Below are 13,733 nucleotides of genomic sequence, written 5' to 3'. Positions count from 1 at the left end.
GTGTTTATTATTAAAGTCTTCCGCTGTGTATATATTAAAAAAAAATGGCCGGTGTTACAGTCTTTGACCATGCTATGCAACTACCGTTCTTACGGTTGACACCCGATTTGGTTCAGGTGACCTAATGAATTCCGATGAATTCTTAGGATTTTACATTCAATGGTAATGAACGCATTGAAAATAGGTTTTAAAAAAAAAATCGGTTTTAATTTGATCAAAATATTTTCTTGTTCAAGCTCGAGTTTAGATATCATTGAATTTCATGAGTTTGTAATTTTCAATCTTTAAGGTCAATCTCAAGGATTGAGTAATATCAGTCTTAAAAGCTGATTTTTAATCTTTTAAGGTCAACCCCGGAACATTCAGAGCACCAGTAGAGGGTGTTGAGTCTGATGATGATCAGAATAGTTATATCCTTCAATTAGAAAGCAAGCTAAAAGAGGCTGAAGACAAAATTAATGAGCTTGAATTGGCAAGGCATTCTGGAAATGATGATACACCACCTGGATTCCCAACCGCACAATCCCAAACGATACCTAATGTGCACCAGAACCAGTTTCAGAATCAAATACCTAACCAATATTATATGCCACCGCAAAACACTTTTACTTACCAAAATTCCATGATGATGAACCCGTACCAAATGAAAATGTTTCAACAACATTACATGCAACCACCCAAAAGGTGTACTTATAAGAACTTCCAAGATTGCAAACCCTCCGAGTTCTCTGGAAGTACTGATCTGACTGTAACTCTCAATTGGTTGCGAGAAATTGAAAGGGTATTTGAAGCATGCCAGTGTGAACCCGAGCTGAAAGTGACATATGCTAGTCGATTATTAAAAGGTAGGGCGATGATTTGGTAGGATTCCTTGATATCCAGTATATCGAAAGAACAAGTGAGTATGATCACGTGGGAGCAGTTTCATGGGAGGGTGTGTGAACAGTATTGTAATCCGTTTGATATGAACCGAATCAAGACTGAGTTTCTTGAAATGAATATGACACCTCAAATGACGATCGACGAGGTAGTAGAGAAGTATATGGATAAACTGCGGTTTGTACAACAATGGGTGCCAGACGAAGCGTCTCGTATCCAACATTTTGTTAATATTATTTTGCCAGAGTACCAAACATTTGTTAGAACAGCTACATCATTGTCTCAAGCTGTTGTGATGGCTAAGATGGTAGAAAGTGATGTTCAGGCCGCCAGAAACAGAATGTTTGGTAATGTGCTACAACAAGGTGGGCAAGTATCTGGTCAATCAGGATCTAAATCCAAGAAGTCTAGTGGGTTTAAATCGAAGGGTAAAAGTGGTCAGAGTAGTTCTGGGTCTGGATCAGGTAAAGGAAATTGGTGTCACACGTGTCGATATTCTCATAGTGGTCATTGTTCTGAGGCTACAAGAAGATGTTTAAAGTGTGGTGTTGTTGGGCATGAGTCTTTAGCATGTCCGTATCCGAATAGTGTGTGTTGGAGTTGTTACAAACCAGGGCATCGTGCAGTTAGTTGTCCGTCGAAGAGTGGTAGTTCCGGGGCAGGGTCAGGGGCGCGTTCGGCATCAGTCGGAGGGTCAACTGCCTCGAGTGGGCAGAAGAGGAAGAACCCTCCAACAGCAGAGGCTAGAGCTTTTCAGATGTCGGTTGAGAATGATGTGGCCACCGACGAAGTGATCACCGGTATGTTTCTAATCAACTCAATACCTACTCGCGTATTGTTTGATTGTGGTGCCAATAGGTGTTGTATGTCCCTAGATTTCTGTGCTAAGTTGAATTTACCAACTACTGTGTTACCCAAGCCGGTTAGTGTAGAAGTAGCCGATGGTAAGACCACACCCGTCACAACATATGTGTCTGGGGTATGTATAGAGATCGAAGGGAAGTCTTTCCCGGTGACTTATTTAGTGTTACCTATTCCTAGCTTTGATGTAGTATTAGGAATGGATTGGCTGAGCTCGCTTAGGGCTAATATTAAGTACGATAGGAAAATGATTACCTTTCGTTCGATCGATGGAACCCGTGTTGTGGCCCGAGGGGAGCGAGGCGGGTATAATTTTCCGTTGATAACCATGATGAAAGCGAAGAAGTCGATGGCAAAGGGTTGTGAATCATTTCTTGCATATGTGATTGATGCGAAGAAAGAAAAGAAAACAGTGGCCGATATTCCGGTAGTATCAGAATTTCCTGAAGTGTTCACAGATGAGTTACCTGGTCTGCCGCCAGTCAGGGAAGTCGAATATAAGATTGAGTTGGTTCCTGGAAAAACTCCAGTTGCAAAAGCTCCATACCGATTAGCGTCGTCTAAAATCCGTGAAATGATGTCACAGATTCAAGAACTATTAGATCGTGGGTTTATCCGATGGAGTTCTTCACCGTGGGGTGCTCCGGTATTGTTTGTTAAAAAGAAAGATGGGTCAATGCGTATGTGTATTGATTATCGTGAATTGAACAAAAGAACGGTGAAAAATAAGTATCCATTACCTCGAATAGACGATTTGTTCGATCAGTTACAGGGTGCTTCATTCTTTTCCAAGATAGATTTACGATCCGGGTATCATCAGTTTCGTGTTGCTGAATCAGATATACCGAAAACAGTGTTCAGAACTAGGTATGGTCATTATGAATTTCTTGTCATGCCGTTTGGGTTGACGAATGCGCCAGCAGTCTTCATGGATTTAATGAATAGAGTGTGTCGTCAGTTCTTAGATAAGTTTGTGATTGTGTTCATAGATGATATACTAGTGTATTCAAAGACAGAGAGTGAACATGCTGAACACCTGAGACAGGTTTTGAACTTGTTGAAATGTGAGCAACTATTTGCAAAATTTTCAAAGTGTGAATTTTGGTTACGTGAAATGCAGTTTTGGGTCATGTGATTTGTGCTGAAGGTATAAAAGTTGATCCGACAAAGATAGAAGCGGTAATGAATTGGAATTCTCCGAAGACTCCGACTGAGATTAAGAGTTTTCTGGGATTGGCTGGTTATTATCGCAGGTTTATCAAAGATTTTTCTAAAATAGCGGGTCCGTTGACTAAGTTGACTCGTAAAGATGTAGCCTTTCAATGGACGGATGAACAGGAAAAGGCTTTTCAGATTTTGAAACAGCTACTGTGTCAGGCACCAGTGTTAGCTTTACCAGAAGGTTCAGATGACTTCGTGGTATATTGTGATGCGTCATATGCTGGATTGGGTTGTGTATTAATGCAAAGAGATAAAGTAATCACCTACGCCTCACGACAGTTGAAAGTTCATGAGTAGAATTATCCAGTACATGATCTTGAAATGGCTGCAGTAGTGTTTGCTTTGAAACTGTGGAGACACTATTTGTATGGAACCCATTGTGTTATTTGTACAGACCATAAGAGTTTGCAATATATCTTCTCACAGAAAGAATTGAATATGCGTCAGAGACGGTGGCAAGAGTTGATCAAAGATTATGATTGTGAAATTAAATATCATCCGGGTAAGGAAAATGTTGTTACAGATGCGCTAAGTCATAAAAGATCAAGTGAAAATGTGAAATTCCTTCGTTTGAATATAACTTCAGATCTGATCAACAGCTTAAGAACTGTTCAGGCCTGTGCTTTGGAGGACGAACATATTAAATCTGAACAAATGATCAAACAGAAAGTGGACTTAATTGATGAATCACGTGGACTAAAGACCTTAAACAATCGTGTTTGGGTGCCTAACTTGGAGATTTGAGGGATTTAATTATGACAAAAGCTCACAAATCTAGATTGACAGTACATCCGGGTAGTAATAAGATGTATCATGATTTAAAAACAGTGTATTGGTGGCCGACAATGAAAACAGATATAGCTCGATATATCGAAAAGTGTCATATTTGTGCTCAAGTGAAGGCAGAACATCAGAAACCTCATGGTTCGTTACGTCAGTTACAGATTCCAGAGTGGAAATGGGAACATATAACGATGGATTTTGTGACTAAACTACCAAGAACTCAGAAACGATACGATATGATTTGGGTAATAGTGGATCGTCTAACTAAAAGTGCTCATTTTCTTGCTGCCCGTGAGACAGCTTCGTTAAGTGAGTTAGCTGATTTGTATGTGAAAGAAATAGTTAGTCGACATGGTGTGCCGTTATCGATCATTTCAGACATAGATTCCAGATTTGTGTCGAATTTTTGGAATAGTCTTCAACAGAATTTGGGTACGCGTGTGAATTTAAGTACAGCTTATCATCTTCAGACAGATGGTCAGAGTGAAAGAACGATACAGACTTTGGAGAATATGTTAAGGGCTTGTGTGTTAGAATACGGTGGTTCGTGGGATACACATTTATCGTTGGTCGAATTCGCGTATAATAATTCATATCATTTGAGTATAGGGATGCCGCCCTATGAAATGTTGTAGGGTCGTCGTTGCAGAACTCTGACTTGTTGGTTAGAAGCCGGGGAGAAACAGTTTGCAGGTCCCGAAATTGTTCAAATGACAGCTGAAAAAGTTGCAATTGCGAGAGAAAAGTTGAAAGCCGCTAGAGATAGGCAGAAAATGTATGCTGATCCGCGTAGACGTCCGGTAACCTTTAATGTGGGTGAACGAGTGTATTTAAAAGTTTCGCCGTGAAAAGGGGTTATTAGATTCGGTAAACGTAGTAAGTTAGCACCAAGATTTATTGGTCCGTTTCCGATCCGTGAAGTGTTGAATGATCAGACTGTGGAGTTAGACCTTCCGCCAGAATTAGCCGGTATTCATAATGCATTCAACGTGTGTTATTCGTAAGTGTAAAGTCAATGATGAAACGCAACTCCTTCCTTTAGAAGATTTAAGGGTCGATTTGAATAAGAAATTGGTGGAAGAGCCGGTCCGTGTAGTTGACCGAAAGGTGACTAAGTTGAGAAATAAAGAGATACCGATGGTGTTGATCGAGTGGAAACACAGTTTGGGTCCTAATCTTACGTGGGAAATGGAAGAGTTGATGAGAAATCGCTACCCTCATTTGTTTGACCAAGACCAGATTCCGAGGACGGAATCTCCTTAATGGGGGTGGATTTGTAACAGACTGAAAGCCGGGCTAGTTGTAAGTTGTCGATTTTTCCCTTAGGGTTTGTGCTTAGTTTTAAGTGTTTTTATTTTAATTATTTTATTAGTGTTTTATTATATTTGTGTTGTGTCCAGTTTGTGATAAGGGTCCCAGAACAGGTTTGTTTATTTTATTTGGACCTCGTTTGGGTTACCTAATCCTGTACGAAAGATATCAGATAACTGGTAAATACCCGTGTGTTGCACAGTGTGGGAATTAAACCCAATTAAGTGACTAGTGTGCTGTATTTTGTTCCCATTTCTAGAAAATTCACTAAAACACCGTACCTTCATCCCTCCCACCTAACCAAACCCTAATTCCCCATTGTTGATCTTGAGCTCGAATTGGTCTTGAAATCACGTTCTTTACACTCTACTAATTCTTTTATGGTATGAATCATGAGCTTTCATGATCAATTTAGTGTTAAAATGGTGTTTTTAAGTGTATTTGTTCAAAAGCTTGATTTTGTGTCAAAATCCATGAATTTGATGTTGTTATGGTCAAAACTTTGTGAGTTTATAGTCTATAACATGTAGTAATTGAGTTGTGGTAAGTTTTGGTGTCGAAAATGAGCTCTAGATCGAGTTTTGGTGAATTTAGCTTGAAGTCCGTAGGTTGTGTTCAGAATCTACAGATGATGAACACAGTCGGCCGACAGTCGGTCGACAGTCGACCGACTGAGTTTGACTTTCGGCCGATTGTGGAAATACCAAATAATTCGACCGATTGGGAAAGTCAGTCGACCGGTTGAGGAGACAGTTGACCGACTGTCTATGTCAGTCGACCGATTGAGGAGACAGTTGACCGACTGTGTGTCCAGGGCAGAATGTTTTACCAAAGTGCCTTTTTCTAGCCGTTATGCTGCCCGTTTGTATTTTGGTGTTCAGGATGTAAATTTTGAAAGTGCACAAGTGTTAAGCATGAAAATTTTAGCGGACGCATTTTTTTTACTAATTTTGCTATAATTCGCTGTCAGTGTGTCTAATATTGATAGGAACACTTTCTAACTTGATTTTGCTGTTCTCAGGAGATAAGGACAAGGAGGAAGCTCAGAAATAATAACTGAGCAGTTGCTGGTAATTGGTGAGTGGGTCTATCTACGGATAGAGTTTAAGTAGCATATCATGCTACTGTGGTTGACTCTTTTACCATGCATAGTGTAGGAATTGCTATGATAGAATAATATCGTTTGCCTGATGTTGTATGTGAATTATGTGTACACTGTGTGAATAGCACCAGTCGGGCCTAGGAAGACTGGGGACTCGAGACCGTGCCTAGGAGAGGTTAGAGTCCGTATGAGGTCAACCGTGCCAAGGGGAGGTTGGGCCCATAGGCTACTGATTGTGGAGTATAGTATGAATGATGCATCCCCTGCATCTGGATAACGATACTGTGAATTGAGTAGCATGGACTATCGGTAGACTCAGGCTCGATCAGCTGAGAGTCGTGTGCTCGTACAAGCTGCCGATCCTCATATTGTCTTATTGTATGCTAGTTGGTAGTTAGCAAGTGTTGTTGTTAGTATATATCTTGTGTGTGGCTTAAGCTATATCTGTTAGATAGATTCCACTCACTTAGCGGTGAACTAATCCCCCACATATTCTCCCCTTGCAGGTTTAGGTACTGCTAGTCGGGATGGGTGCTGTTGCAGAAGACATGTTTGACAACCCTACTCTGATGTGGACTTTTGTTTAAATAATGTTTTGTAATAACGTAACACTGTTGTGTGAGCTTGAACCTAATTATACGGTTTAATGTAATGATGTGACTTATTTTGTATTTATTATTAAAGTCTTCAACTGTGTATATATTAAAAAAAAATGGCCGGTGTTACAGTCTTCGACCATGCTATGCAACCACCGTTCTTACAGTTGACACCCGATTTGGTTCAGGTGACCTAATGAATTCTGGTGAATTCTTAGGATTTTACGTTCAATGGTAATGAACGCATTGAAAATAGGTTTTCAAAAAAAAAATCGGTTTTAATTTGATCAAAATATTTTCTTGTTCAAGCTCGAGTTTAGATATCATTGAATTTCATGAGTTTGTAATTCTCAATCTTTAAGGTCAATCTCAAGGATTGAGTAATATCAGTCTTAAAAGCTGATTTTTAATCTTTTAAGGAGATTATCCTTTCTGGAGATCTGATTCATTAGTCTTATAAGCTAATTTGCACGGTACCCCCCATTGTACGAGACAGATCCTCTCATGGTTAGGATAAGTCTGACCACTTGGCAACCCTGTTTGATGCTGAGGTCGGTGGATTTCCAGCTGATTTTCGAGAAAACTTTTCAATGTTTTTCGTAGACTCTACAACTGGTCTGGACGACAACTTCCTGACCGAAATCATGAAGCGTGTTTCTTTTTTTTCGGAAGACTTTACTTCCTTTTAAATTCCATTTATATTACAATAAACTGGGTAAAACTGATTAATTTCGTCTAAAACAAAAGTATCTTCAATTATTTGTACAAAAATATATGATATATGTTCTAAATAACTTGGTAAATTTTTTCCACACTTGGGTTTTATATTTCTTTCTTTGCCTTTTTATTCTCTTCTATTCCATTTTAAATGAATTCAAGTGTTTTGGTTTTTTTCTCAATTTATGTCCTTTCCGAGGTAACAATAATTTCGGTGTTAATACCTAGTTTTATTGTTCATAAATATGTATAAACATGATTTTGAGTTCATTTAGTTGAAATTTTTTAAAAATTTTACTAGAAGTGGGTAGTCAGTATATAAGACTAGGGATGTTCTTTATTATCAGAGAGCACTAGATTCTAATACAACTACTGATTTACTAGTAAAATTTATCGGTGGCTATTAAACCAAGTGTATAAGTCAAATGTTTAAAACCCGAAAGAATTTAATCCCTTCCCACACTTAAGATCTTGCAATGCCCTCATTTGCAAGAAATCAGTAACAATTTAAATTATTGAGGGTGATTAGCGTAAACAGATGATTAAGATTTACCAAAGTTTCCAAATATATTGTTCTTTGTTTGAATGATAAATGGTGCACATCATTTGTTCATTCTTGCGGTTGTTATATCACATTTGTTTTTCGTCTTGTCGTCAAAATTAATAGCTTTTGCTGAACTTAATGTCAGTCTTTGAAAGTGCGCTGTTTTACCCTGTTTTGTACATAAGATAAACTACAAACATATATATATATATATTCTTGAAGTTGGGTATATCACCCTGATAATGCTAAAAACAAACACATATTTCATAGCATTATCCTTCAAGAAAGACAAGTTTTTAGTTGCTATTGTTCTATTTACAAGTGATATTCGTTTAAATAATAAAAGGTGAAGACAAAAGACAGATTCGATGATTTGAAGACGCAAACGACCAAAAAGCTAAAAAGTACAAAGTACAATCCAAGTGGTTCAATTTATTGATGAGAAACGTCTCAAAATTACAAAAGTACGAGCCGCGGAACGCAAAGTACAAGATATTAAATTGTACGCAAGGACGTTCGAAAATTCGGAATCGGGACATGAACCAACTATTAATGCGCGACGCAACGGAGCTAAAATTACAAGTCAATGATGCACATGAATATAATATATATATATATATATATATATATATATATATATATATATATATATATATATATATATATATATATATATATATATATATATATATATATATATATATATATATATATATATATATATATATATATATATAATTATATTATAAATATTAAATAATACGCAGCAGCCCACGTTTTGGAATCATATGTGACCAGGAAAAGGAGGCCACGCGATCGCATGGCCTGGAGGCTTTGAATCCATGCGATCGCATGGAGCACTGTACATGACCAAGTCTATAAATTCAGCATTTTTCGGACGAGTTTGATACACAATATATATTATCTATCTCTCACTCTCTTAAATATATATTATATTTATATTTTAATTATAATTTTAATATTAAAGTTTAATAATAATAAGGTTATGGTAGCGAATGTTGTAAGTTTGTAAGCCGAAATTCTGTCCGTGTAACGCTACGATATTGATACCCATTGTAAGTTATGTTCAACCTTTTTAAATTAATGTCTAGTAGCTAAGTTATTATTATTCTTATTTAAGCCGAAGTAATCGTGATGTTGGGCTAAATATTAAGATTGGGTAATTGGGCTTTGTACCATAATTGGGGTTTGGACAAAAGAATGACACTTGTGGAAATTGGACTATGGGCTATTAATGGGCTTTATATTAACTAAACGATACCCCGTTAATTTAATATAAAGGTTACAATTTGACGTATCTATATATAACCACATACGCTTAATCGGGTACGGTGGGCGGGATATCTATAAATACAAATTATTGTTCATTTAACCGGACACGGGAATGGATTAATAATTAATGGACTCATTAAAACAGGGGTGGATTACATTCAAGGGTAATTGGTGTAATTAATAACAAAGTAGTAAAACCTTGGATTACACGCAGTCGATAACCTGGTGTATTCATTAAACAAAGTATTAAGACCTTGTTACAGTTCGAATCCCCAATTAGTTGGAATATTTGACTTCGGGTATAAGGATAATTTGACGAAGATCCCCGTACTTTATATTTATGACTGATGGACTATTATGGACAAAACCGTATGGACATATCGAATAATCCAGGACAAAAGACAATTAACCCATGGTAGTAAATTAAAATCAACACGTCGAACATCATGATTACGGAAATTTAAATAAGCATAATTCATTTATTTTATATCTTATCGCATCTTTAATTATCGTACTTTTAATTATCGCAATTTTATTTATCGCACTTTAAATTATTGCACTTTTATTTATCGCACTTTTAATTATCGTCATTTACTTTACGCTTTAAATTAAGTTATATTTATTTTTAATATTTTACATTAGGTTTTAATTGTGACTTAAGACATAAAATCGACAAACCATTCATTAAACAGTAAAAACCCACTTTTATAATAATAATAATACTACTTATATATATATATATATATATATATATATATATATATATATATATATATATATACAAATATAGTTTTAAAAATATAGCGTTAAACTTGGCTAGCTCCCTGCGGAACGAACCGGACTTACTAAAAACTACACTACTCTACGATTAGGTACACTGCCTATAGTGTTGTAGCAAGGTTTAGGTATATTCCACTCTATAAATAAATAAATAACTTGTGTAAAATTGTATTGTATTTAATAGTATTTCGCAACAAAAATATAACTATTTCGTATACACCTCGCATAACATCAAGTATTTTTGGCGCCGCTGCCGGGGACACGAGCGAAACGCTATAAAAAATATATTAAGTTTTTAATCCATTTTTGTAAAAAATTATATAAATTTAAAAATATAAAAACATAAAAAAAAATTATTTCTATATTTTTAAGTATTTAAATTAAAAAGTTTATATATTTATTTTTTGTTTGTTAAAAATTAAGATTAATAAGTAATTTTTTTTATATAAGTTTTTATTACATATTATTTTTTTATGAATTAAAAACAGAAAATTAAATTAAAAAAATAAATAAAAAAATAAAAGAAGTATTCGGGCCCGAAACTGTAGCAGCCCAACTACTTGGCCTGGAAACCGAATCCATGCGATCGCATGAGTTGATGTGACAGGTCTGGTACCTTTGACCATTGAATTAGGGTTACGTAATAATAATAATTATTAATTAATTACCTAATTAGGGTTTATTTTAATAATAATTTAGTTTAGTTTTTATTTAATTTGTATTTTTAAGTTTTAATTAGTTTTATTAAATTATAAACTTAATACTTTTATAAAATAATAATATAAAATAATATTTTTATAAAAATTAGTAATTTTATCATTTTTGTATCTTTTTATTATTTAGTACGTAGTTTATTTTTATCGCTCGTAATTAGTTTAAACTTAGTTTTTACCGTAGTTATTTTATAAATTTTTAAGCTTTGCCGTAAAATCCTTTAAGTGCTTTTTCTTTAGATTAAGATTTAGACGCTTTAGAAATTTACGACATCGCTTATCGCTTTAATATTTTAGAAATTTTAGTGCCTTTTAAGTTATTGCCGTTTTGGATATAGAATTCCTTTAAGTTTTATCTCCTTTAGACGCAACTTTTAATATTTAGTTTTTAGACTTTTAAGTTTCGACGCTGCATTTTATTATTTTTCGACGCTTATTTTTCGACCTTTTATTTTTCGACGTTTTTCGACGCGCTCTTTTTCGTTCTTATTTCTCGACGCTCTAGTTTTTAGGACATAGAATTTTCTTTATCTTCTTTAAATTTCGATGAAAAATTATTTTAAGCAGTTAAATTGATAGACATCAAAATTTTCTGGTTCGTAGTAATAGTTGGATTTGTTAGTGGCGAGTTGTGGGCTTCCGATTTAAAGGGTCCTAGCTACCTGCTGCATCTATTGGCTATTCCAAACGTGGGCAAAATCAGAAAAGTCTATTAATTTGATAACTTTAATAATTTTTATTTTTATAACTAATAGGCTATTCAGTGAATGCACCGAGCAAAACGTTCACCACCTTTCATACGTTCACCACCTGTAACTCGATCAAGACATCTAGCCAACATTGTCGCCGTTGATTTTTCTTTAGAATCGTCATCTAGTCAACCAAGTACTCCAATTCAAATTTCTGATAATCCATTTTTTGAACCCAACCTCACAATTGAGAACCCGGAGGATATTCAAGGACAATTCAGAGATCCTGAACCACTAATCATTTCTCCTAAACCACAAATTACTCATCTAGAAATTGTCGAGGAAGAAACCATTAAATCAGAATCCTCTAGTGATTCAGATTCAACAATTTCAATCATGGAAAATCTGGAACCTCTAAGTATGGAAGACCGAATGAGAGCTAAACGCACTGGCCAAGGTCATGCAATTACTCAACCAGACATTAATGCACCAGATTATGAAATCAAAGGACAAATCCTACACATGGTAACTAATCAATGCCAATTTAGTGGTGCACCGAAGGAAGATCCAAATGAACATCATCGAACCTTTAATAGGATCTGTACTTTATTCAAAATAAGAGAAGTTGAGGATGAACAGATCTATCTCATGTTATTTCCCTGGACTTTAAAGGGAGAAGCCAAAGATTGGTTAGAATCGTTACCTGAAGGGGCGATTGATACATGGGATGTCTTAGTTGAAAAATTTCTTAAAAGATTCTTTCCGGCATCTAAAGCCGTGAGACTTCAAGGAGAAATTGTTACGTTCACACAAAAGCCAAATGAAACTTTATATGAGGCGTGGACAAGATTCGGAAAGTTGTTGAGAGGATGTCCTCAACATGGTTTAGACACTTATCAAATAGTACAACCAAGGATGTGATATTACTACACGAAAAGACATCGACATAGCAGCTGGTGGTTCTATTATGAAGAAAACCGCAACTGAAGCTTAAAAAATATTGATAACACTGCTTCCCACTCACACGAGTGACATCAAGAAAAAGATATCGTTAGATCATCTAAAGCGGCAATAGCCGATTCTAGCCATGACTTTGATTCCATTTCCGCAAAGATAGATGCTTTCGAGAGACGAATGAAAAAGATGACTAAGGATATTCATGCAATACGAATTAGCTGTGAGTAGTGTGGAGGACCACATTTGACAAAAGATTGTCTCAGTATTGAACAAACAATGGAACAAAGAGAGAATGTTTCATATATAAACCAAAGGCCTGAAAATAATTATCAGAATAATTATCAACCGCCAAGACCAAACTACAATCAAAATCAGAATTATAACTGAAATGTTCCATACAACAACCAATAAGGTCCTAGCAATCAACAAATATCCAACAATACTTACAACCAGCAAAGACCTATTTTTCAAAATAAACCACCACAAACCGATGATAAAAAGCCAAATTTAGAAGAGATGATGTCAAAACTAGTTGAATCTCAAACTCAGTTTTTCACATTTCAGAAACAAACCAATGAACAAAATGCTCAAGAATTTAGAAATCAACAAGCTTCTATCCAAAATATGGAACAAGAAGTAAGCAACCTAGCAAGGTTGATAGGTGAAAGAAAACCGGGGAGTCTACCCAGCGATACAAATGCTAACCCCCGGAATGAAACAGCTAAAGCCATTACCACAAAAAGTGGTATTACACTTAAACCACCTAAAATGCCTGTAATTTCTGATGACGCTATTCCTACTACACAGGCACCACAACCTGAACAAGAGAAGGAATCAGAACCGGTAGTTGAAAAGGTTAATAAAGAGAATACAGTTAAGGCAAAGCCTTATGTTAAACCATACCAACCACCACTTCCTTACCCGAGTAAAATGAGAAAAGAAAGACTTGAAGTCGAGCAATCCAAATTCCTGGATATGTTTAAACAAATAAATGTAAATCTTTCTTTCATTTATGTGATTTCAGGAATGCCAAGATATGCTAAATTTCTGAAAGATTTAATCACAAATAGAAAGAAAATGAAAGAACTCTCGGCTGTTACAATGAATGCTAATTGTTCTGCAGTACTGTTGAATAAGATACCAGAAAAACTCTCTGATCCAGGAAGTTTCACAATTCCATGTTTTCTAGGTAGTCTTAGTTCAATAGAAGCATTGGCAGACTTAGGTGCTAGTATAAATTTAATGCCGTATTCATTATACGCTAAACTAGACCTTGGAGAATTGAAA

The 13,733-nt window shown here is 35.7% G+C and overlaps 1 non-coding gene across 1 annotated transcript; it reads right to left on the bottom strand.

Annotated features, from left to right (window-relative positions):
* Positions 1-12,269: 12,269 nt before the first annotated feature.
* Positions 12,270-12,376, bottom strand: LOC139861020 (small nucleolar RNA R71). The gene has a single exon (XR_011763640.1). It is a non-coding gene; the product is annotated as a small nucleolar RNA R71 (small nucleolar RNA).
* Between the last annotated feature and the right edge of the window lie 1,357 nt (positions 12,377-13,733).

The sequence above is a fragment of the Rutidosis leptorrhynchoides genome, chromosome 7 (assembly GCF_046630445.1).
Source record: "Rutidosis leptorrhynchoides isolate AG116_Rl617_1_P2 chromosome 7, CSIRO_AGI_Rlap_v1, whole genome shotgun sequence".
Taxonomy (NCBI): domain Eukaryota; kingdom Viridiplantae; phylum Streptophyta; class Magnoliopsida; order Asterales; family Asteraceae; genus Rutidosis; species Rutidosis leptorrhynchoides.
Note: the sequence above shows the minus strand (reverse complement) of the source record. Positions and strands in the feature narration are given on the sequence as shown.